The sequence below is a fragment of the Anoplolepis gracilipes genome, chromosome 2 (assembly GCF_047496725.1).
Source record: "Anoplolepis gracilipes chromosome 2, ASM4749672v1, whole genome shotgun sequence".
NCBI lineage: Eukaryota > Metazoa > Arthropoda > Insecta > Hymenoptera > Formicidae > Anoplolepis > Anoplolepis gracilipes.
In genome coordinates, this window is record NC_132971.1 from 6,861,602 (window position 1) to 6,884,769 (window position 23,168).

At 34.6% G+C, this 23,168-nt stretch overlaps 1 long non-coding RNA gene across 2 annotated transcripts in view; it reads left to right on the forward strand.

The window, feature by feature from the left end:
• Positions 1-18,733: 18,733 nt before the first annotated feature.
• Positions 18,734-23,168, forward strand: part of LOC140663081 (uncharacterized) — a 150,710-nt gene continuing 146,275 nt past the window's right edge. For both annotated transcript variants that reach the window (XR_012046214.1, XR_012046213.1), the window contains exon 1: positions 18,734-19,990. This is a non-coding gene — a long non-coding RNA (uncharacterized lncRNA). The remainder of the gene's footprint in view (positions 19,991-23,168) is intronic.

Sequence of the window (23,168 nt, forward strand, 5' to 3'; positions counted from 1 at the left end):
TTTTAAGCACTTGTAGCATCAGGTCAAACGTAGCCATTAATTTTGTTTATTTTGGTTACATCCATTAGAAATTTTTTCACCTGAAATCCCATACAGCACGAATCTTTCAGTTATATTGCAGCAATGTTGCAAAAATATTGTAGCAACATACAATATTTTTGCAACATTGCTGCAATATAACTGAAAGATTCGTGCTGTATGGGATGAAATATATATATATATATATATCTATACATTTTCGGAGAAAAAGAAAACGAATAAGAATTTAAATAACCGATTATTAAAATGAAGTTTAAATTGTTATAGGTTTTTTTTACGCATAAATGGCTTTTAAAAATTTATTTCAGAAGATGAAAAGAATAAGAAAATGATTTATTACATATTTAATTGAAAAATTATTTGAAAAATATGCTTTAAATCATCTTTTTTTCTATGTGTAAATTTTAGAAATTAAAATTCTGTTTTAATAAAAAATTTATTCTTTTCTCTGTTCTTTCAAGAAGATAAATTCAATTAAATGGTTTAAAAGAAAGAGTTCGCGAGAAAGCGTTAAAATTTAGGAAAATTAGCATTATTCGTAATGCAGTTATATCTCTGATAAGTGCGATAAGCAATTTTGCAAGAGGGCAATCGTCATCCTCGCGATCGACCTCGTCGTCGGTCATCGCCGCGAGATGCAAGCAATGACGGACGCCTCCTCGCTCATTGTGATTTTAATAAGCCTTATGCAAATTACAAATGAAATTGTCAGAGGCAGGTCCGCGGTCCATTCTTCGCCGCTGATGGGGACAATTAGAGGAGCTTTGTCCGGCGACCGCGCGTTGTCCGGCTGGCCGGCAACTTGAGTTCTCCAATGAGATGGGATAGACAGAGAGAGAGAGAGAGAGAGAGAGAGAGGAGAGGACCACCCGCCAACCCCTGATGTTTGTATCCGCTCCCCGGAACGTTCACTTCCGACTCTTGGAATCGCGCACTGCCATGCTTCATTGCGCTCGCATCCTCCTATCGAATCGTCGATACAATTAACACTTTGCTGCCTGCGCTGTTATCATTGTTAGCTCATGAGAAGACGTTTCTAATAAGTCATCGATTAATAAAAAATAAGAAAAAAGTGAAATAATAATAGTAATAGTATAAGAATAGTAATAATTGAAACATAGAGTTTTATGTGTCTCCTTCAATTACAATTATTGGAAAAAAAGATAATCCCTTTAACAGTTGCGATTTTCTTCATGAAAGAAATACTCTAAAACGTTTAGTTTGATTCGTAGAGGCTACAATATCACAAAGCTCAATTTAAAGATACTCACGGTAGAGGAAATGCGGGAGATGCTCGTTCTTAGCCACGAGGATTCGCTACGCGACGGTTGGCTTGATTCCGCAAGAAGGAGTACGTCAGAACCGCGAATTGTTCTGTCGTAATCTGACGAGAAAGAGAGAAGGGGGGAAAGAGGGGGAAAAGAGAGGGAAGAACGTCTTGAGGAACGCCGGGGCCCAGGGCCGAGAATGCGCCAATAAAGAGGGGGCTAGAGAGAGACGGGATGGAAGGCGAGAGGGGGACGAGGTTGGAAATCGAACGGAATCACGGAGGCTGGAGGTCGGGTGGTTCGGGGGCGGAGAGAGATAAGTTTTTACGGTAGGGTTACTAACTTACGGACTCGGCATTGTCGAGTTCCCGCCGACGCGAGGACAATGCGCCTTCGGAACACAATGCTTCACTCTGGAAATCTGAAGGCAGTCTTGACTACCAACCTGCAACCACCCATGCCGCCTCCCCATGTGCTCCTCTGGTCCCCCTCCGCCTTTCCGATCTACGTCTACCAATACTTGCTCCTTCGTCACATACCACCCCTCGATTGCCGACCGCGCCACTTTCTGTCGCTTCTGGTCTCTGTCGTTACTTTCTCATTCTTTTGCCCTTACCCTTTCTTCCGATCCCTTTCTAAATCCCTTTCTCCAGTCACAGGTCACAGTCACAGTTTCCTTGGCCTTTTCATCCTAAGTAACAATCTTCAAGTTCACGTTCATTAATTTATCTTAACAGAGGATGCTTTACAAGTTCGAAGAAGAAATTTTTGAAAATTATATTACATTTTTATTCTTAAATGCGGTCCTTTTAGTGACACATTTAACTTTATACGAATTTATATACGCTTGCATAGACATATACTTACATGCGCGCATACATATATACATTTCACACACATTTTATTGTAATACAAAATATAAAAGGCGCCGGAAACAACGGTGGCGAGCACGGTAGCGAGATCCGAAAGAGGAGGAAATAAAACGGAGGAAGAAGGGCGGACATACGAGCGTATTTCAATCGCTCTTAGCTTTTCTCTTTAGGCGGGCTTTGCCGTTTCTTTGCCCCACAAAAGCCACATTGTTTCGCCTACCGCTCTCGCAATGGAATGCAGGCTGCTGAAATGCTCCTCTTTTCGCGAACGCTAGAAACGACGGCTAGCGTCGACAATCAGACGCGAAACGTAGACGCATCCGATGCATACGTAAAAGCATTTGTCAGTACGCAATCCTTTCTCATGTATTTTGCCGCTTGCCTTTCATTCGGCATTTATTGTTACTATTTGCAATTCTATAGATATGTTCGCAATACTTTTGTACATACATCTTGTATTTCGTACTGCATATAAACGAGACATTCAAGGCAAAAGTCTGGAAACAAGAGAAATTAAATGCATAATTCGTTTCAACTTGTTAGTACAATCTTACTCTGAATGCTTCAAATACTACTTGGTGCAACGTTACCTAATATTTTTCAATACTTTCTTGAAATAATTATTAATATAATTATTAAAAGATAATAAAAATTAATTAATCTATCTCTAAATTTTGATAATAAAACACACAACACTTTGCAATAAATAACCATTTCTTTCAACGAGGTAACTTGTAAGAGCGTGCTGTGCTAATTTATAAGACATTTTAATTTTTCTCGATGTCTATCTCAACGCTCCTTGTATTAGATCTCCCACAGAAATGCTCATCACTTTCTCTCAAAAGGTTTTCTTCTCAGAGAGAGCGCGCATCTCTCTCTTCTTCTTTCATCCCCTACCTCGTCGTCCCTCGCGTTCTCTTTCTGCCTATCTTTCTATCTATCCCTCTTTTTTTGTAATGTTGCTCGCTCCCGCTCTTTCTTAACTCTTTCGTCCCCCTCATCCGCCGTTGCCCTCCTCCTACCGCGACAACATTCTTTTCAGTATTCACTGTGCAGTTTCTTGTACCGATACTTCCTTCTTTCATCGTCGCGTTATTCAAGCTTTTGATGCCGCGGCGACAAAGCTCTTTACTTCTTTCCGCGAACGAATGAAAGCAAGGAACGTTGGCAATATATATATATATATATATATATTTATATATATATACATATATATAGACACACATATACACATGCATATACATATACATATATACTATATATAAACTCTCTTGAATATTAGTATGGCATCATGCGCGCGTATATTTGTGATAATGTAACACATAGATGGAAGCGCAAATGCAAGATCGGCCTTGAAATTCCACATATCTTAAATATTTGTTCGTTGGAAAAGAAAAAAATTTATCTGACAATTTAATTTCCCTTGTCAATTTATATAATTACGTATTTACGTGCGATCGTGTATCATTCATACGCAAATTTGGAAGTTAAAACGAATGAGATGTGACGTGATATTTTTTAAATGCTAACATGTGAGGAATCTCTGACTATTGATCTATCATTCTTATTGAGATCAGTCTAATATGCACTATTAATTATATTTGCAGTGCTATTTATACAAGGATTATGGAGACGAAAATGAAAAAATAACCGTGATAAACTACTTGTACTTATTCATTCAAAAGGTTTCCTTTCTAAGAGAGAACGACAACATCAAAAAAGTCACTCAACCGAGCATGATAAACTGTTTTATATATTTAATGTACAGATTTGAAAATTGATTGAATTTTATAACAATGCGCAATCTTATACCTCACATCCTTTCCTTCAAAGCATAATGATTCAAAAAGCTGAGAAAGCTACTCCATTATCGAAAAGGTACATACAATAACGCTCATTATAAATATAATTAAAGTAGCTTATACTACGTTGCTCGAGCTTTTATTATATCATAAGTATTTGTGGAAATGTGAAAATCGAACAATAACATTGAATTCGTAGTGGTATAATTTACAAATTAATTTGTGTATCATTTTGTTTTAATATACTAAGACATATGTGTCTTATTGCAACATGACTAATTTATTATTTTAATGATTTACGGTATACAATACTTTTTATATTTTTCCTCAGTTTTCTCTTTTAAGGCGAAAATGTATAAATGTTTTGGTGTGTTTTCATTCTGGAGTAAACAACATATAATTGATCACATGAGAAAAACATAGACTTTCTTAAATTATCGCAAAAATTGTCAAGGGGATAAAATCGGGGAAAGGGAGTAAAGTGTCCAAATTTTATAGTAGCCTATATATTTTTCACAAAATTTTAAAGAATAACTACTTGTGCAAAATTTGGTCCAGATCGATTAAAGGGTTTGTAGAGAATATAGACTCCAGACATTCTATTTTATATACATAGATTATTGGAAGAGATATACAATGCACAGATTACACTAAAGGAGAAACGTATAAAGGGTTAATGGACGATGGCGACTGATTCGTGAGTAAAGATGCCGCGACAGGGACAACGGCACACGCGATATCAGAATACCGGAGTATTCGAGAATGACGGATAATGCAAGGGTCGCGGAGAAGAGGAAGCGGGAAGTGGTGAAGGAGCGTTGTGGAGACGCGAGAAAGGGGCAGGAGGGAGGGGGCGGCGAATTGGTGGCAAAGGGTGAAGCGGAGAATACAGTGGTGTCCCTGTCCACGAGCAACTCGCTCTATTCGCTCGCTCGCTCGCTCGCCAGCAGCATCATCATAAGACCTCTTTGTCCTCCGGCAATTTCAGCGGCATTGTCACCGTCAACAATGTCCACTTGACATTCTCCCTCTCGCTCCCACACATTGTTAACTCATCCCACCGCTCTCTCTTTCAATCATAAAGCTCATCGTAGACGGATCCGTTCACGTGGTAGCTCCGCTTTGCCACGTCGTCGTGGATGCACCTTAACCGTCTCCTTTTTTGTTATCCAGATGCGCGATGATTAAAAGCGCCTGGAGGTTTCAGGTCATCTGGTCTCTCGACTTGATTCGCCTGCTATAAAGTGTCGATCGTCGAACACGTTTTTCGCTTTTACAAGCGATTCGATTTAATTAAGGAATATCATACGTGAGAGAGATAATGTTAATGAAATGTTAATTATATATGAGATATAAAAGCCTGCTTTTATATTTAATGCATTGATGTTTTCAATTTGCGTTCACCAGAATAACATTAAGTAGAGTGTATTCAGATGTTGATAGAAAAGCAAAAAGGCAGAAATCAATCAGAATTCGCACTGGTAACTGGTAAGAAAGGTAGAAAACAGAAACTGTCGACCAGTGCGAGTCTGATTGGCTTCTACTCTTTTGCCTTCTGTTTTTTTGTCAAAGTCTGAATGCGCTTTTAGGGTCAGTTAACTTCAAACTGAGCTTAAAGTTATTTGACATTGGAAAAACGGGCCCTTAGGGTTTTTTAAACTTATTTTGACTATTTTCGTCTCTTTCAGATAAGTTCTGAGAAACAAAGTAAAAGAGTTAAACTTTAGTTAAAGTAAATTGCGGAACTGACCCTTAGTCATTCAAAAAAGAAGAATAATCTTATAGAAAGAAAATAATAATCTTATAAATATATATTTAAATGCCTAAATTTCACTGGTCTCTGTAATATATCTTAGGTGCCTAAATTTCAATGGTCCTTTTTCAATCTTGTTTTGTCTTGCGTTTGTGCTTTCTGTAAATCTTCTCTCTTTCTTTTTCCCTTTCATTTTTCTTGTTCTGACCATCTATCCATTGTCCACATTGTTACGCGATAGCGTCTCTTTCTTCTCTACGCATTGTTTCCGCGCATTGCTTGACGGTGGCTCGCGCGTTGTATTCTTTTTGTTTGTCAGCGATTCATAGTTATCTCATTGCTAAACACCAACTGTTTTAGAAAATCCAAGTGTATGTGTAACAAGAAATTTGAATACCAAATTTTTTTAAAATAGATACTTACTAAGAAACGTATAAGCTCGTTATGATAATTGATAAAATAAAAAATAAAAGAACAAAATAATATTTACGGATTAGCACCGTAGTTAATATGTACTTTATTATATTTAATCAAATATTGCAGATAATAATTATAAATATTATGAACATTTCGGCACCTTTTTTAGTCATTTTCCCTAGAACGAAGCAATTAATAATAAATTAAAATAATTAATAAAAAGACTCCATAATTAAATAGATTAAAATATAGTAATAAGGCGTAAAAAAGAGCCGGATATACAGTGTAAATTATAATTAAATAACTAAATAGATAGTTTATTGCTTAGTCAGAAAATCATACATAATTTAAACTTAAAGTAATGCAATAAGGTCGTAAAGAAACAAATAAAATAATCAAGCCGAAACGTTCGCATTATTGTAGACTATTTCCGTTACTTTAATTAATATTATCGTTTTATTTATTCTTAGTTTTATTTGTTTCTTTACGACCTTTATGTATTACTTTAAGTTTAAGTTATGTATGATTTTCTGACTAAGCAATAAACTATCTATTTAATTATTTAATTATAATTTACACTGTATATCCGGCTCTTTTTTTACGCCTTATTACTATATTTTAATAATAAATTGTTGCATGACACTTTGTTTAAGAGGGAACTTGGTTTATAGGATCAAAAAATCGATTTTTCGCTTTAACCGTTAGTAACAAAGAAAAGCGCTTCAACCTTCAATCCCTAAAATGACTTTTATTGTCCTTAGTAGATGTTGTCGGATCTATGTATAGGAAATCTGTATACCTTTTTATATGTAAGTATAAGTGAACAGGTAATTCAATATACACAAAAAAATAAATTCTAGTCGGAAAATTGGAAATCGCCGTTTTTATTGCTGCGAGTGTCTTCAACAAAAGTTATTTCGCCATTTTTAAAATTGTTAGAAACAAATATCAGCACGCAAAATATTCGCTATACGCAGCGGATTACGATGCAGGAAACGACGCCGCCAAAGCAACACGGAAGAGGCTTATTTTTTTTGCGAAATTGATAAGTGCACAGGGCATATTTTTCTTGGTGTATTTAACAAGATTTTTAATTTTTATTTTTGAGAAAAATATGTGCCCTGTGCACTTATCAATTTGGCAGAAAAAATTATTTTCTGTGAAACCGATGCATTAACATCCGCATTTGGCTCTTATTCGCCAAGTTTATAGTTGCTTGTTTGTAAACATTAAGAGCCTTATATTCGCAGTATTAAATTCACGCTGGCTGAAAGATCGTTTTCTTATATCCATAGATTTATAAACAAATAGACATCAGTGTGGGACTGAATAGATCAGTAGTAAGAGAGTGCCCGGCAAGCCAAAGACTCGGGTTCGATTCCGGATTCAGCGACTTCGCCCCGATATTTTTCTCGCCTATGTCTTTTTAGGGGGGTAAGGAGGAATTTATTAAAATTCTAAAAAATGAGAATTAAAAATCTTGGTAAATACCCTAAGAAAAATATGTGCTCTGTGCACTTATCAGTTTCGCAGAAAAAAATTATTTTCTGCGAAATCGATGCATTAACATCTGCGTTTGACTTTTATTCGCTAAGTTTATAGTTGTTTGTTTGAAAATTTTAAACGCGTTTTTATCAAAATCACTTTTTTCAAATTAGCGGGAAAGATAGAGAGAAAACTATTTGATCGATCGACTTCTTCCAATAATTTTTCGTTTACTAATGGCAAACCATTCCAGATGAACTAAAAACATTCTTAAAAAAATTATTTCAAACATTTTTTGGGGCATATTTAGAGCGAAAATTTTGCGTCAAAATTGTAACTTTTTTTAAAAGTCCGATATTTTTCATTTTTTTAATTTTCTTTTTTTTTAGTTTATCGACGACAAAAATATATGTAAGTTAAGAATATATTTGATTTTTTTTGCTTCAAGCAAAAATTATGGACTCCAGCTTTCCCGCCAATTTATACATGCGGCGGCGAGTAAAAACGCTATGTTACTATCTTTTTTTAATAAAAAAATTACTAAATATAGTTCTAATATGTAGTAAATTATCCTCAAAGTTTCAGAAAGATCGGATTTATTTTCTCTTCAAAAAAAATTCCCAAAATTCACCTTCTTTTTAGCGTCCTAAACTAAATTCCCCCCTCAAAGTAATGACAATAATTATAAAAACGAGGTTTTAAAGATATTTATAAGAAAATCATGTTTAATGACTTAAGGTGCATTTTTTATTTGGTAACAAAGGATGTACGTATTAACGTACAATATATATTGTATACACGTAGAACACGTTCTGGTCGACTAATTCGAGAAAGTTGCGGATTATGAAGGATCTATAATTTCCACTGTAATAATGCGTAATATAATGTACATGACACTGACTAATATTAAGTATTTGTTATGAACGGCATTTAAATCTATGCGTTGTGCTTCCGATTGACTGTATTATTATAGTTTAGCTTTTTTATAATATTTATTGACTTATTCTATATTATTCTACCGATTGACTTATTATTATTTATTTCTTTGTGCTAAGGATGGCCTAAAAAAAGGGTCGAAACATCCACAATATTTGTAATTAGTACCTATAATGTTTGATTAAATACAATATAATAAAGTATACGTGTTAAGTGCGACACTGGTTCGTAAATGATATTTCTTTTATTTAAAATTTTTAAATATTTTATATATTCAACGAGAAATATATAAAAAACTAAATTAAAATAGCTCTGACAGAGAGAGAGAGAGAGAGAGAGAGAGAGAGAGAAAGAGGGACTTTAAGAATTTTCATATACATGTATGCATAAATCTGTAATAAAAAGTACTGTAATAAAAATATAATTTTTGTATACTTTTGTATTATTATGCAATATATTTGAAACTTGTCTAAAGACTCTGAGAAAAGCCATTACACAAAAGTGCTTGCAGGGTAACAATACTTAAGAATACGCGCAAGCGAGCTTCGAAGCGCAGTCGATAGCACAATGTATACACCTACACACGCGCCCGCGCGTATTTCGTGAAAGTGGACGCGTTTTACTTATGGCACGCATTGTTCTATTGTGCCTGAGAGATGAGCGCATTACTGTCCGTTGTCCCCTTTCCGAGCAACCCTGGGACACAATGTCGCGCCGCGCGCCGTCGTTAATCAGGCATCGTTCCTGTGAACAGCCACATAGTAATTCGCGGGGTTTATGGTCGCCCAGGCGTACGCGTTTATATTCGCAACTTTCGCCATAGCTGGAAAATACCGTCGACCATTCTAGGGTATTGTGTGCGCTGCTTGTTGAAATTTTATAAAAAGAAAGACACATTTTTTTATCCCTTATATTTCTTGGCGAATAGCCTCCGCTATCCTAGTTTATCGAAAGAAAATCCGGCACAAAAGGATAAACTCTTGTCAAAAATTGATAAAAAATTATTACGAACCGATAGCAGCGAATAGTTGATATCAGTGATATAAGAAACGCTTCTTTCCTGAGCGATAATGGGCAAAGCAGCGAAGCCGCGTGATATCTACTAGGAGATAGAGAGAGGAGAGGGAGAAAGAGAGTGAGGGAGCAGGTGAGGAAGATGTAGAGGAAGAAAAAGAGAAAGAAGGCGACGAAGAAACTGGAGAAAAGGGGATCTCGTGCGTGTAAAGCAAACCCGATGCGTATGTATTTGTGAACGGTCCAGGAGTAGGAGGTAAAGTGTTCGCGACGAATCTACGGAATGGGGTGGAAGCACAATGCTCCAACAATGACGCTATTGTGGAAACGAATAACACATACTCTTGCGCTTTACCCTGTGCTTCGTCGAGTGTAAGCCGTATAGCTGAATCAAATGAATAAGAGAATACCATCGCTAAGACACAGTTCCGACTGCTGACGTCGAAAGGAAAATAGTCTAAGAAGGGGATGAAAATTGTCCGAATGAGATACAGATAACGCATTTACTCTTGTAATAATAGGCACCTTCTCTACGAAGCTCTCCTCTCTCCGTATTATGTTAGGCTAGGCTAGTTATTATTTAATACTTATTCATATCTATTTCCAATTATCAATATTATTTTACAATTCAGTCAAAGTCTCTTTAATTTCTTATTTACACCCATTTACATATCGTTAAAAAAATATATGCATTCCAAAAATAAAACATGGACTCTAGAGGGTTAATTTGCGAACGGTGGGGGCGACGGGCTTAATACGCGACAGGAGCAGAAATGAATCGAGGCGAAAGTGAGAGCACCTAGTTTATCGTGCGCGCATAAATAGCGTGCTTGAGAATCGTCGGAACAACTCCGGCCGAGAATTCGCGCTGTATAGGATGCAGTAGTGGGAGAGAGAAAGAGAGAGTGGAAAGAGAGGAGAGGATGGAAAATATATATACATAGGCAGATTTAATTAGCATGGATCGGCGGAAACCCTCGGGGTAACCGGGGACGGAGCTGGGCAGTTGGAGCGTTAAAGTTAAATGACGGTTGGCGGTTGCTTATTCTTCCCGGCAACTGATGCTTGATAATCTGCGAAATCTCCTTGCCGACTCTCAATTCTGCTCGATAGTTCGCTGCCTGCGCAGGCCAATTCCCTCAATGGAACGAGTCAGCCAGTCACGGGTTGACTGCCTTAATTGTAGTCACTGCGTCTCTTCTCGAACGGTTTCCTTTTTCTCTCTTTTTTTTTTGTCATTGTACCGTGTTAGATTAATTTTTTTTCAGGATCTCAGAAATTTCGCGAAATATTTGGGAGAGATTACCTCAAATGTTTCTGTCTCGCATTTCATATAAATATGATGTGATGAATATAAATATTTGACTTGCATAGATATAGATTTTATAATTATAAGCAAATATATATCAGATACATATATCAAATACATTTTTATAAAAACATGTATTTTCCCTGTAAAACGCCTGTTCCTCATATCCTATTGAGATCTTCTGATATATTTTTCTCGCGTCTCATAATTTGTTTAAATTTACGATACATTCGTTATTTATGCGATCTTGTTTACGCGTGTGACTTGTATACTCTCGCGCATGGATTTCACGGAACATTCGGTGAAAATAATCGTCAAGTAATCGCGCGAGATCCTACATTAACCCATTCTATTCTGTCTCTCGCTCTCTTTCTCTCTCTTTCTCTCTTCCTGCCATCCTCCCGTCCTCCTTTCCTACTCTTTTCAACCCTCCCGACACTCGTCCCGAATGCCACGAAACCCCGCGCCACGTCTTTTCCCCGCAATTTTTCCGCCACATTTGCTTTTGTCTCGCGACAACAATGCATCGCCTCTACCGCTATGACATAAAAATATGTGCAGCGATGTATCTCCTTCTCTCTTTCTTTCATCGTCTCCCTTCGTTACTTCTGCGCCGTTTTCTCCCGTCCTATTGCTCATCTCCCTATTTCCCGTTTGCCGACACATCATAGAGGAGATTCTGCCTTTTTATACGAAGCGCCAAAAAGGATATTTCAAGTCAAAAATAACGTTACCTTTCTCTTCTGAAGAATGCAAGATTTTAATATCACGATAATCACAGATAATTGCAGATGACGAAAGATAATTTTTTTAATCAATCATAAAAAGATATTTCTCTTTACATGTTATAATTTAACATAATAAAAATTTTGTACATGCTCGTGCAGAGCATAGGATATCTTTTACAATAATACAATAATACTTATCCTTAAATTCCTGATGATCGCATATCGCTTCGTTGCGACATTCGCATATCTAACCCCGGGGTGAAGAGGGTTGAAGAAAATCTGTTTGGACAGCTCGCGACTACGGGAATATTGTTCGTCGCGTCGGCGTTGTCGAACAATGAGCATGCAAATGATCGGCCGAAGATCGATATCGGTGCGATCAGAATTTTCCTGCGGCTCGTGGTGTTGAGGGCGCGGACCATGCCGTCACCTTCCCCTGCCTCCTTTCATCCCTTTGGGTAGACAAAAGGGGGTCGGTACCGGTTGACAATAGCTCGATGGCATTACGTATGCAGGCGCAGGACTCTGCTCTTTTCGAATTCGTTGCATTCTGCCTTTGCCTTTCCTCAGCACGCAACCCTCCTCTTTTGCATCCTCTTTCAGATACATACCGTTCTGCCCTGCCGTTTCGCTCGCCTCTTTGGAATCTGTGGAAAACGTTCTCGCGGATCCGTAATTTGCAATCGTCAATTCGGCGGCTCGTCCTCGCCTCGTTTGCCTCTTTTTATTACCTCGCGCACTAGCATTGCAAGTAAGCATGTATCTCGTTATGATTTAACTCGTATAAAAATCAATTTCTTGTACATATGATAATAATTTTACGTTATTCGCAATGGCAACATTAAGTATGTTTTAAAACAAAGTCAAATTTAAATTAATTGAAAAATATGAAGATTTTCTAATATATTTCTCGAATTATGTGAAAATTTTTTACGCAAAAAGAATTTAAAGCAAAAAGCATCTATATTTAATTTGTAATTTTTCACTAGAATATAAGAGCATATAGGTATAAAGGAACTTTCTTTCGTTAAAGCTCATTTTACGACATCATACGAACGATAAAACGATATAAAGCGCATCATTCCCTTGTCCACTTGATGCGCGATTCTTTGTCAGCGGCCACAAAACGCCTTCTTCGGAAAATGCAACGTCAATGGAGGATATCCGAGAGTGTTTCGCTCGTAAAGCAATGTGCGACGTGAAGACGCGACTATATGATAAACTGTAAAACGGCGAATAAAAAGAGATGTGCCAATGAGTAAGACAATTCACGACCGGAGGAGGAGAAGGAGACAAATATAATGACCGAGGATAGATAAGAATGATTGTAAATATGACAAATTTTAGAATGATACAAAAACGGCTTAATCAGAAATGTACAATATAATCGAACATCAAATTATACAATATTATCGCACTCATTTTCTCACTTTTTTTTTCCTACAATCTTTCTTATCACGATCGGCGAATCATCGTTGCGCTAATTTTTGCGAAAAGCGATTTGCCAATTAACTCCGGCATACTCTCGATTCGCTTATATTAATGCTTTTCATATTCACCTACGGAATACACGATTCTCCGTTACATGTTCCTTGCGTACATCGAATGGGGGGAGGGGGGGAGGAAGAGATGTCGGTTGGCTCCTTCGTTCCCGACATGGCGTAGGTTTAGCATCGTGGAGTGTCGCCCCGGGGCTGTTACGAACTTAATGAAGCTATTTTCCGTTTAATTAGAATCCTACCGTGATCCTTCCATTCTTAGGTGGGTCTCGTGGTTAATCCTTCCGGCCGCGATATTAAGACGCCGAGCGTTCCTTATACAAAAGCGCGTTTGCTACCACAATATCGTCAACTATATTGACTCGGCCTTTATGCACTCGGCAAGCTTGGTGTGAAAAGCACACGTACAATGTAAGCATTATTTATAAACCTGATTTTTACCTGCTTCGTCAAAGTGCACCGTGAAGTGTAAGATATTTAATGCAAAATAAAAAAGACAAGAATTATATATCATTCTACATAAAATTATATGTTTAAGTTATATAAATTTAATTGAGTAAGACACACACAAACGACTTATATTAATTCTTTAATGTCGCGTTCTTTGATTGCGCGATTAAAATAACTTGCAGACTACTGATTATTATCTGGCTGGCAATGTGTGCTCATCAATTTGTCTCAATCAATTAAGTACCCTCGTCAAAGTATCGAGTTACTATTCTTAATATAAATCGTCTGTATTAATCCTTTATTAGATGCAGCTCTTCTTATGATTATGATTTATTATATAATAATTCTTTCATTTGTCACAGCCTTTTCTATAGGCACATGCCGAAAAAATTATATTCTCATTTTAAGAATATTTTACTTATCTTTATAATATCTTTCTCTACAATAAGAGTCAAAAGGATCCTCTATGTGAGTTCAAGAGAGAACTCCTCTAAAGTGTAGTTTTAGATATTCTTAACATGTAAGAATATGAATAAAATATTTTTTACTATTATATTTAATATTGAAATTATTAATACCAATGATAATAAAAAATAATTTTATTAATAAAAAATTAATGAAAAACTAATAAAATTAAAAAAAAATTTATTATTATAAATAGACATTTGCTATCTAATAAAATGTATTAAAACGTTGACAAAAAATATATAGTCTTATATAGTTTAAATATATAGGTGTTATTTAACTTATAAATAAAATATTTCAAACAATATTACATAAAAAAGAAAATATTCTTATCTATTAAGATGACTTATAAAGTATATACATTTCGACAATTTTTTTTTGGTACATACATTATTTGTATTTTGTTTATATTATAAATAAAATTTAATTATATAACTTTTGAATACATTTACCAAATAATATTCACGGAACAAAGCATTTCTGCATTGTTGTTTAAAGGTATCTCAGTCCCATACGCATGCATATATATAAAGTCTCAGACCATCCATATACCGTTTTTAAAGTAAAGGAAAATAGCTTTTATCAAAAATTTCAAAAATTTTGATAAGTGAATCGGGTACGCTCTACACAGAGAAAATTTTATATTAAAAATAACTATGGTATGTAGTAACTGTGGACCATTAAGAACATTCCAAGTTAAAATGCTATGTAAAACTATAAAAATTGACGTAATTAATGTAATTTTTACGTAAATTACATCAATTTTGACAGTTTTACACAGCATTTTAACTTGGAATGTTCTTAATGATCCACAGTTACTACATACCATAGTAATTTTTAATATAAAATTTTCTCCGTGTATCGAATAATGATATTTTCAATTTCTGGTTCTGACTAAAAATGGGCTAGAAGAATCGAATTCCAGATTAAAAGTCGAGTTTTTTAAACTGAACATGATACTTTTTATTGTAGATTTGGTAAAAAAATAAGAAACTTTTGTCGCAAACATTTTTCTGAAAAATGCATCCATTAGTCTTGAAATGATCTCGAAAGTATGATGGAAGAATAAATTGCATTTTTGGGTAAAGGAGTATGTGTTTGTTCATGTGTTTAAATTGATTTTGAGTACAATTATCTGTGATGCAAGCATCTACTCTATTTTGGAAGTAATTAGTTGCTCCAAGATTTTATCAGCAGCAAAGGAATCGAATTGCTTTAATTACCCTAATACAAATTCTAATCATCCTTGATTATTATCTGTGAGCAAGGGCAAAAGACTTGGTGTATCGCAAACATTCGACTACAATATGATTTGCACAATAATTGAAACTTCCCTTCATTTTAATCCTTTTGCTACGACGATCTTCTGCGCCAGAATGCCACCGTTGAACGAGATGCCAAAAGTGTACACGCGTGGACAGTCTTTTTCGAGTTACATTTTTTGCATGTTCCAGAAACACCACTCTAAATTTTAAGTTAAAATAACTCATTTATTATGTTATTACTTATTGACAAATTAGAAATGTTAAATAATTGACATAAAACTTTATATTTATTTTTGTTATTGTGACTTTAAGTTTAATGTAAAAATAACATACAAATTAATTAAAAACTACAACATAAAAGAGTAGTTACAATAACTTGTAAGAAATGTTGATAAAATATTTTAAAGTTCATGATTACTCGAAAATTTATTTTAACTTTTCTTAGAATTGCTTTTGAAATACGTTGATTGTTTGAAATGATTGTTAATAATGTATTAAAATTACTCAAAATAATATTTCATCTCTAAGAGACATACACAAAGTGTTAAGTTATGAAATTGATATAAATGTAACACATGAAAATGTTATAAAAATAATAACATATTAGCTGTTTGTTAATTTTACATGAAGTTCCTAATAATCAAAACGTGGTAACAAAAGACAATTTTAATATATGGACGCACAATTTTTTACTGAGCGTATATAGATAGTAGGTATGTCCCTTGTGGGAAAGGTTTTGCATTGTAAATGATATAACAAAACTGAAAGATTTAATGGAAATCTTTTAGAAATTCAATGAAAAGCCGATATTGTTAGGTAAAAATCGAAAGAATCCTTACAAATACCTTACATATACATCCTTATATATTCCTTATATATACATTTACAAAACGCAATACATCTGAATGAAATTTTCTAAATTCTTTCTTATTTATATGTTTTCATTTGTATACTCGGCCTTTACGGTCCAGCCCGTACCATATCTTTACCATGAACTTCTATTTCTCTTTGACGTTACAAAAAAAACGTGGTCCATTCATTCTTTTTCCTTTATCTGCAGTACGTTAAGAGTTCTTTTTGCGTCTTGTTATTCGAATAACAATAAAGTCCAATAACAATACGTCGCCTATTTCAGAGCTAGACGAAGTTTCAGATTCAGGTTTTCAAATTCAGTCTAGCGGCAACAGTCAAAATATAGTAAGAGAAAATCAGTCTAATACGGAAAAATAGGATATAACTCCGTAATTTGTACACACCGTACGTAAAATCAATCAAAAATAGTGTCAAAGTGGCGAGCATTTGGATCATTGCAGTGGTAAATGTTCAAACTTTGCCACGTGGCAAAGAAAGTGCATGTGATAATTTTTGCATACCGTACGTGAAATCAATCAAAAGTGCTGAATTACTCGTAAATATCGTGAGTGTCGAATTAAATATTGAAAATAAGTGTCGAAATGCCGAGCATTTGGATCGTTACAGTGGTAAATGTTTAAAGTGTGCTTTCTCATGTGGCAAAAAAAGTGCATTCGGTAATTATTATATTACCGTATGTAAAATCAATCAAAAGTGCGGAATTAGATATCGTGAGTGTCGAATTAAATATCGAAAATGCCGAATTAAGTGTCGACGTGCCGAGCATTTGGATCATTGCAGTTGTAAATGTTTAAAATGTGCCAGGTGGCAAAGAAAGTGCATGTGATAATTTTTGCATACCGTACGTGAAATCAATCAAAAGTGCTGAATTACTTGTAAATATCGTGAGTGTCGAATTAAATATTGAAAATAAGTGTCGAAATGCCGAGCATTTGGATCGTTACAGTGGTAAATGTTTAAAGTGTGCTTTCTCATGTGGCAAAAAAAGTGCATTCGGTAATTATTATATTACCGTATGTAAAATCAATCAAAAGTGCGGAATTAAATATCGTGAGTGTCGAATTAAATATCGAAAATGCCGAATTAAGTGTCGACGTGCCGAGCATTTGGATCATTGCAGTTGTAAATGTTTAAAATGTGCCAGGTGGCAAAGAAAGTGCATGTGATAATTTTTGCGCACTGTAATATTAATTGAAAGTGCCGATTTAAATGTCGCGTGTATAAAATTAAATATTGGAAATGCCAAATTAAGTGTTGAAGTGTCGAGCATTTAGATCATTGCAGTGGTAAATGTTTAAAATGTGCCATGTGACGTGGCAAAAAAGTGTATATGATAATTTTTTCACACCGTACATAGAATCAAGCAAAAATGCCAAATTGAATATCATGAGTATCGAATTAAATATCAGAAATTTCGAATTAAGTGTCGAAGTGTCGAGTATTTGAATTAGTGGTAAATTATATCACGTACGTGCAGTAGTATAACTTGTTAAAAACCGATACCGGTAGCAAAGAGGAGAGAACGAATCTTGTCTTACTCTCGTAAGATAGTAAGCTTGGCCGAGGGCTATTCTCTCAATATGTTATTACCGGGGTCGGTATCTGATCATTGCACGCGTGATGTAGCAAAAAAGTACATACGACAATACAGTGCATATTATATTTGTTTCGTTCCCCGCGCAACGTTTTGATAATTCGATCGTGAGCTATGATAATTCTGCATTTTCGCGATTGTTTCTTATCGGTTGTAAAATGAGTGTCAGAAATATCGAATTACGTCGCGATCAGGTATATCGAATTGATCTAGGTGCTTTGTTGAAGTATTAAATGTGTATTGTATTATTGAATATAATTAACACATTGACGAAAGAATACCAACAAGAAGGATGTGTCGCGGACAATTGGGTTAATTTTATGATATAATAACGTCAGCAGAAGTATATGTCTGGAGATATATTTCATGTTGAAAGTGCATAGAAAAATATATCAAACTAATTATTTTATTATTTTATCATACACAGTATTACTTTATACAATCTTCTCTTAAACGTCTCAAACCCGTTTTTCCGCGAAAACTATAAACTGTGTATTTGCTTAATCGACAACATGTCATAAGACTTGCTTCGATTCGTAAGTATTAATAGCTGCATTTGGTTCACTTTCATTATCCTTAATAGTGAGTCGGATATGTTAATACAAAGGATTTTCTTTTTCATGCTTCTTCCTGGCATTGGTATTGAATGAGCTTTGTTAAACGTTAACCCTTTGCCTGAGACTTAATACCTAGAAAAGATTTGTGCATCTTAAGACTTTGTTGTCTCAAAATTGGTCATAAAATGAAGTTCAGGTCAGATAAAATATTTTTGTTACAATGGTTTTATTCTTCTATCTCTCTCTCCTGCTGGGTTATAAATATACGTATCAAGTTGTATAGATATGTATGACAAAAATCAGGACGCGCGCGGATCTTTGATTGTATATATATTAGTCGATGAACATAGCCGCGTTAGCGCGCCATTTGGGAATGGTGGGGGATCACGTGGGATGTAGTGGGGGATCCCGACTAGGCCGCGAGCCGCGACCGCCAGCAGCGATCAGTTCCACGCTGCCGCGCAACGCGAGTCGTTGTATTTGCGTTGAGTCTCTCGCTCCGTTCGTTTCGTCTGATTCGTTGCGGATGTTTGCATTAACGTTGGCCAATAAATCAAAACTGTTATATTGTCTGTGCAATATGAAGATCGGAAGTGTCATTGAACGTCGATCGTCACGGTTATGTCGTTTCGTGCGATCGTTTTATTACGCGTTCGTGATTTCGTATTCTATAGAAATTATTATACGCGAGTGTATCGCTTTCAATAGTTGAAAAACGTCGCCGGAACGAATTCCAGTAATTTTACTCGTAGGTAATTCCTGAAGTTTTTCTATTCGTCTAAAGTTCGGAGTACTTTCAAAGTTTGACGATTCATATTTCAATAGCAATATGATAAATCACGCAATTGAAATGCTTGAAATATCATTGTGAAATATCATGATTATTGCGAATTGAATAGAATACATTTCTTTTTATAGATACGTTGTAAAGAGCGTTGATACTTGACTGCATATTTGAATTTTTTAATCTTACATTTCGATAAAGCAACTCTGATATTTAAGCATGCGGCCATTAATTTGTAAATCTTTGTTATAAACTTTTTTTGCATCAAATATTTTTTCCCATACTTTTCACGCGCGATAAATGTATTGCAAGCTTATAAGAAAATTCTCTTATTATTTTTTCCTTCAATATAAAAGTCAATATAAAATTGCTTATTCTGCTTTGTCACGGCATTCGTTAATTTGTTAGTAATCGAAGTACGACGTGTTGCGGAGAGTACAATTGCGAGTATGAAAGCGAAAACTTGCGCTTTTGGCGATAAGGAGGGTAAAGAGCCATGGACCCTGAAGTCGGCCGATCACACTCTCTTGGTGCGCGCGTGCCTTCGCTCCTTTGGCGGCACGCCGGGTGGCACGCCTCGTTTCGGATCGCCGTGAGAAGTGTCGGGACGGTGTCGATGATTTAGAGAATCCTGCGTGTGAGTGACGCGGTGACGCGCGGACAATGCGCGGAATTTCGGTTTTGAATTTTGCGCGACGATCTCGTGACAGCGCGTCACGCGCCGAGGCCGCTGCTGGATGTAGTGCCGCGGGTTGCAATGACGTTTGGCTTTGACCGAGTGGTCGTTAGAGTGGTCGGTATCTCTAACTCCTCCTACCGGGATTGGGATCTGATTTATGTTGCGCTAGCCATCGCCGCCGATCTGGATTCGTCACTGATGGTAAGTTACATTCTTTTGAATCTTTCTTAAAGTTGCATCTCTTACACCCCGATCTACGTGTAACGTTGCTCGATTCCTACCTCTGATATCTACTGACAATTTTTTTAAATATAACTGAAAAAAGCGCGTCTGATAATACAGTAAATAAATACAGTATTGATCTTTTAATCTTTTTATCCGGTTCTATTTTTTACGACGTTATGTAATTATTTGTAAATCTTGTATATGTGTAATATTAATATTTTTAAGATTATATTAATTTTTTAACATTCTTTAATTTTTGTATAATATTTATAATATTTGTAATATTAATTTTATCAATTTGTGATCGTGTTTTATATATGTTTGGACGAGCAACGTTATATACTTGTTTTCCTGTTTGTGCATGCTTTGCTCCTCGCTTCCAAATGCACACGTGTGTCTATCTGCGATAAGCCCGGCTTCCGCGAAGAGCTCGGCTCCGCGAGCACTTTCAATTTTCTTCGTCTAATTTTTGTGCACGTATTCATTTCGAGTTTCCTTTGTACAATACATATAATAAAATCCAGAATGATATTTTAAATATTATTACAATTATCTTGTTATTTAATAGTGTAATATTAGAAAGAACTGTCGCTATTTTTTTTTTATAAATATAATTGCAAAAAGCGCATCCGACAATATAGTAAATAAATACAGCTTTCGTTAATCTTTTTAGCTAGCTCTATTTTTTGTTTACGACATTATATGTAATTATCTGTAAATCTTATATCTATAATATTATTAATATTACATTAATTTTTAAATATTATTTAATTTTTATATTTTTATATAATTTTTATATTGTAACATTAACTTTATTCATTTGTGATTATGTTTTATATGTTGGGCAAGCAACGTTCTAAACTTGTTTTCCTGTCCTTTTGCGCTCCTTGCTTCCAAATGCACACGTGTGTCTATCTGCGATAAGCCCGGCTTCCGCGAAGAGCTTGGCTTCGCGAGTTTTCGACTTTCAACTTTCTTCGTCTAATTTTTGTGGACGTGTTCATTTCGAGTTTCTTTTATACACACATAATAAAATCCAGAAATAATATTTTAAAAATTATTACAGCAAGTATTTTGTTATTTAAGTGCCATATATCAGAAAGAATATCACTATATTTTTCTATTAGAATTTACATATATTTATTATATCAAATTTCAAATTAAATTTCAATGTACCCGAATTTTAATAAACCGCTCAGTAAATATTATAATCAGTAATCACCATATCATTTAACAGAAACGAATGTTCGACGAGAATTTGAATTTGATCATGAAATAACAATTTCGTTACAGATGATAAACGATTGCTATTTTTATTTAATAAATTAATAATTAACCCTTACTCCGTACTGATGGATCATTTTTATCTATGATTTTTCTAACAACGTCAATTTCTCGAAAACCAATAATCATAAAATAATATATTTAAGTAAATTATTTTTCAAATTTATTATTTTAGTCTTTATTTAGAATGTTTAAAGAAGGTATATACATTTTTTCAGATTTTTTAAAACACTTTTACATATTAATAAACTTATCGAAAATACGCTGACCCACCTGTACAGTTAGAAGGTGCCAAAAATAACAATACGGAGTAACGGTTAATTATTTAGAATAATGTATAATTTTAAATGAGGCTACATAATAAAATGACGAAAGAATTCGTTTACAACCCTTGTGAATCACATATTTTTTTGCTCTGTTTCTAGTCATATTGGTTGTAATGTCTTGTCGCAGTTTTAGCTGTGCTTGAAAAATCTATAAAAATTTATATATATTTCTTGACATTTATAGAATTTGATCATATACAAAAAAAGTAATTTGTAAACAATTTTTGTATTGATTAAGGGCTTCGGGACATTCTATTGTAAAATATCGATAAGGTCAAAATGACTCATATGTGACCATTAATGATTAATTAAGACAGTGTTACGTTTATTTTTTATTTACAATTTTTTAATTAAAAATAAAAATTTAAATAAATAAAAAGATTGACAATTTATACTTAATTAACGAATTTTATTTGAGATTTTAATATTAATAATTAATGTCTTCCTTCCTCCACACGATATACATACACACCGCAATTTATTTCACCCTTTCTGGCTTTATTGGTAATGTTAAAGTTAATATTATACTTATGACACATATGGACACATATTGGATCAGTAGCTGGCTTATTTCAAATCTACTAAAAGCAACTAATACGTTGGGGATTATAGATAGAAAGAACGCCACGAATAAATTCTCAACGATTGAAAAAGGTTGATCGAAAGTGCGAGAGAGATGGGAAAGAGAGGAGAGATGTGGCAAACGCTAGAGGGGTTTGGTATAACATAAAAGGCTAGCAATTCCTGTTCACGCAAGCTTCGGTTGTTTCGAGCAGAAGCAGCGTTCATTTGCTTTTTCTTCGCGCATTCCTCACTTTTTCCACTTTCGCTCACGGCCGCGATTATTTCCACGAATCTACGAATCCATTTAGACACTTCCGTGAAACACTATATATGTGTGTCTTATTCTTGATAAGCTTGACATCCAAAACATTGCAACTTTTTTCGTCTACTTCTGCGCACGTGTTTGTCTCGGGCACCGATCGCTCGTGGTAGATATATTTTAAATACATCAGAAATAATATTTTAAACGTTCTTACAATTATTATACATATTTAATATTATAAAGAATACATTGCGTAATATTTTTATATTAGAGTTTATATAACAATATATAGTTTAATATAAATTTTACACTCGTGAAAAAAAGGAGCACAAATTAATTGTAATTATATTTTGTTTAACGTGAAAGAGATATGCATAAAAATGTTTTAAACAATATACTAGGTATTATAAAAATTAGATGAAAAAGATTTATGATTTATAAGATTTTTTTTTACAAAAATACAATATTTTTATTTAAGTTAAAAAATTAAGTAATGCATTATATATAATTAAAAATATAAGAAATTATGCATTATCTTTATCTGATATTTTTATACTTTTTAGTATATTATTTGGAATATCTTTTGCATATGTGACGTTAAATAAAATGTAATTAATTATAGCATAATTAACCCGGCGTTAGGCGCAATATTTTTCCTTTATTTTTCTTTGGTTCTTAAAACAACTTTGTCTTAACATTATGTTAATATATCAGGCAT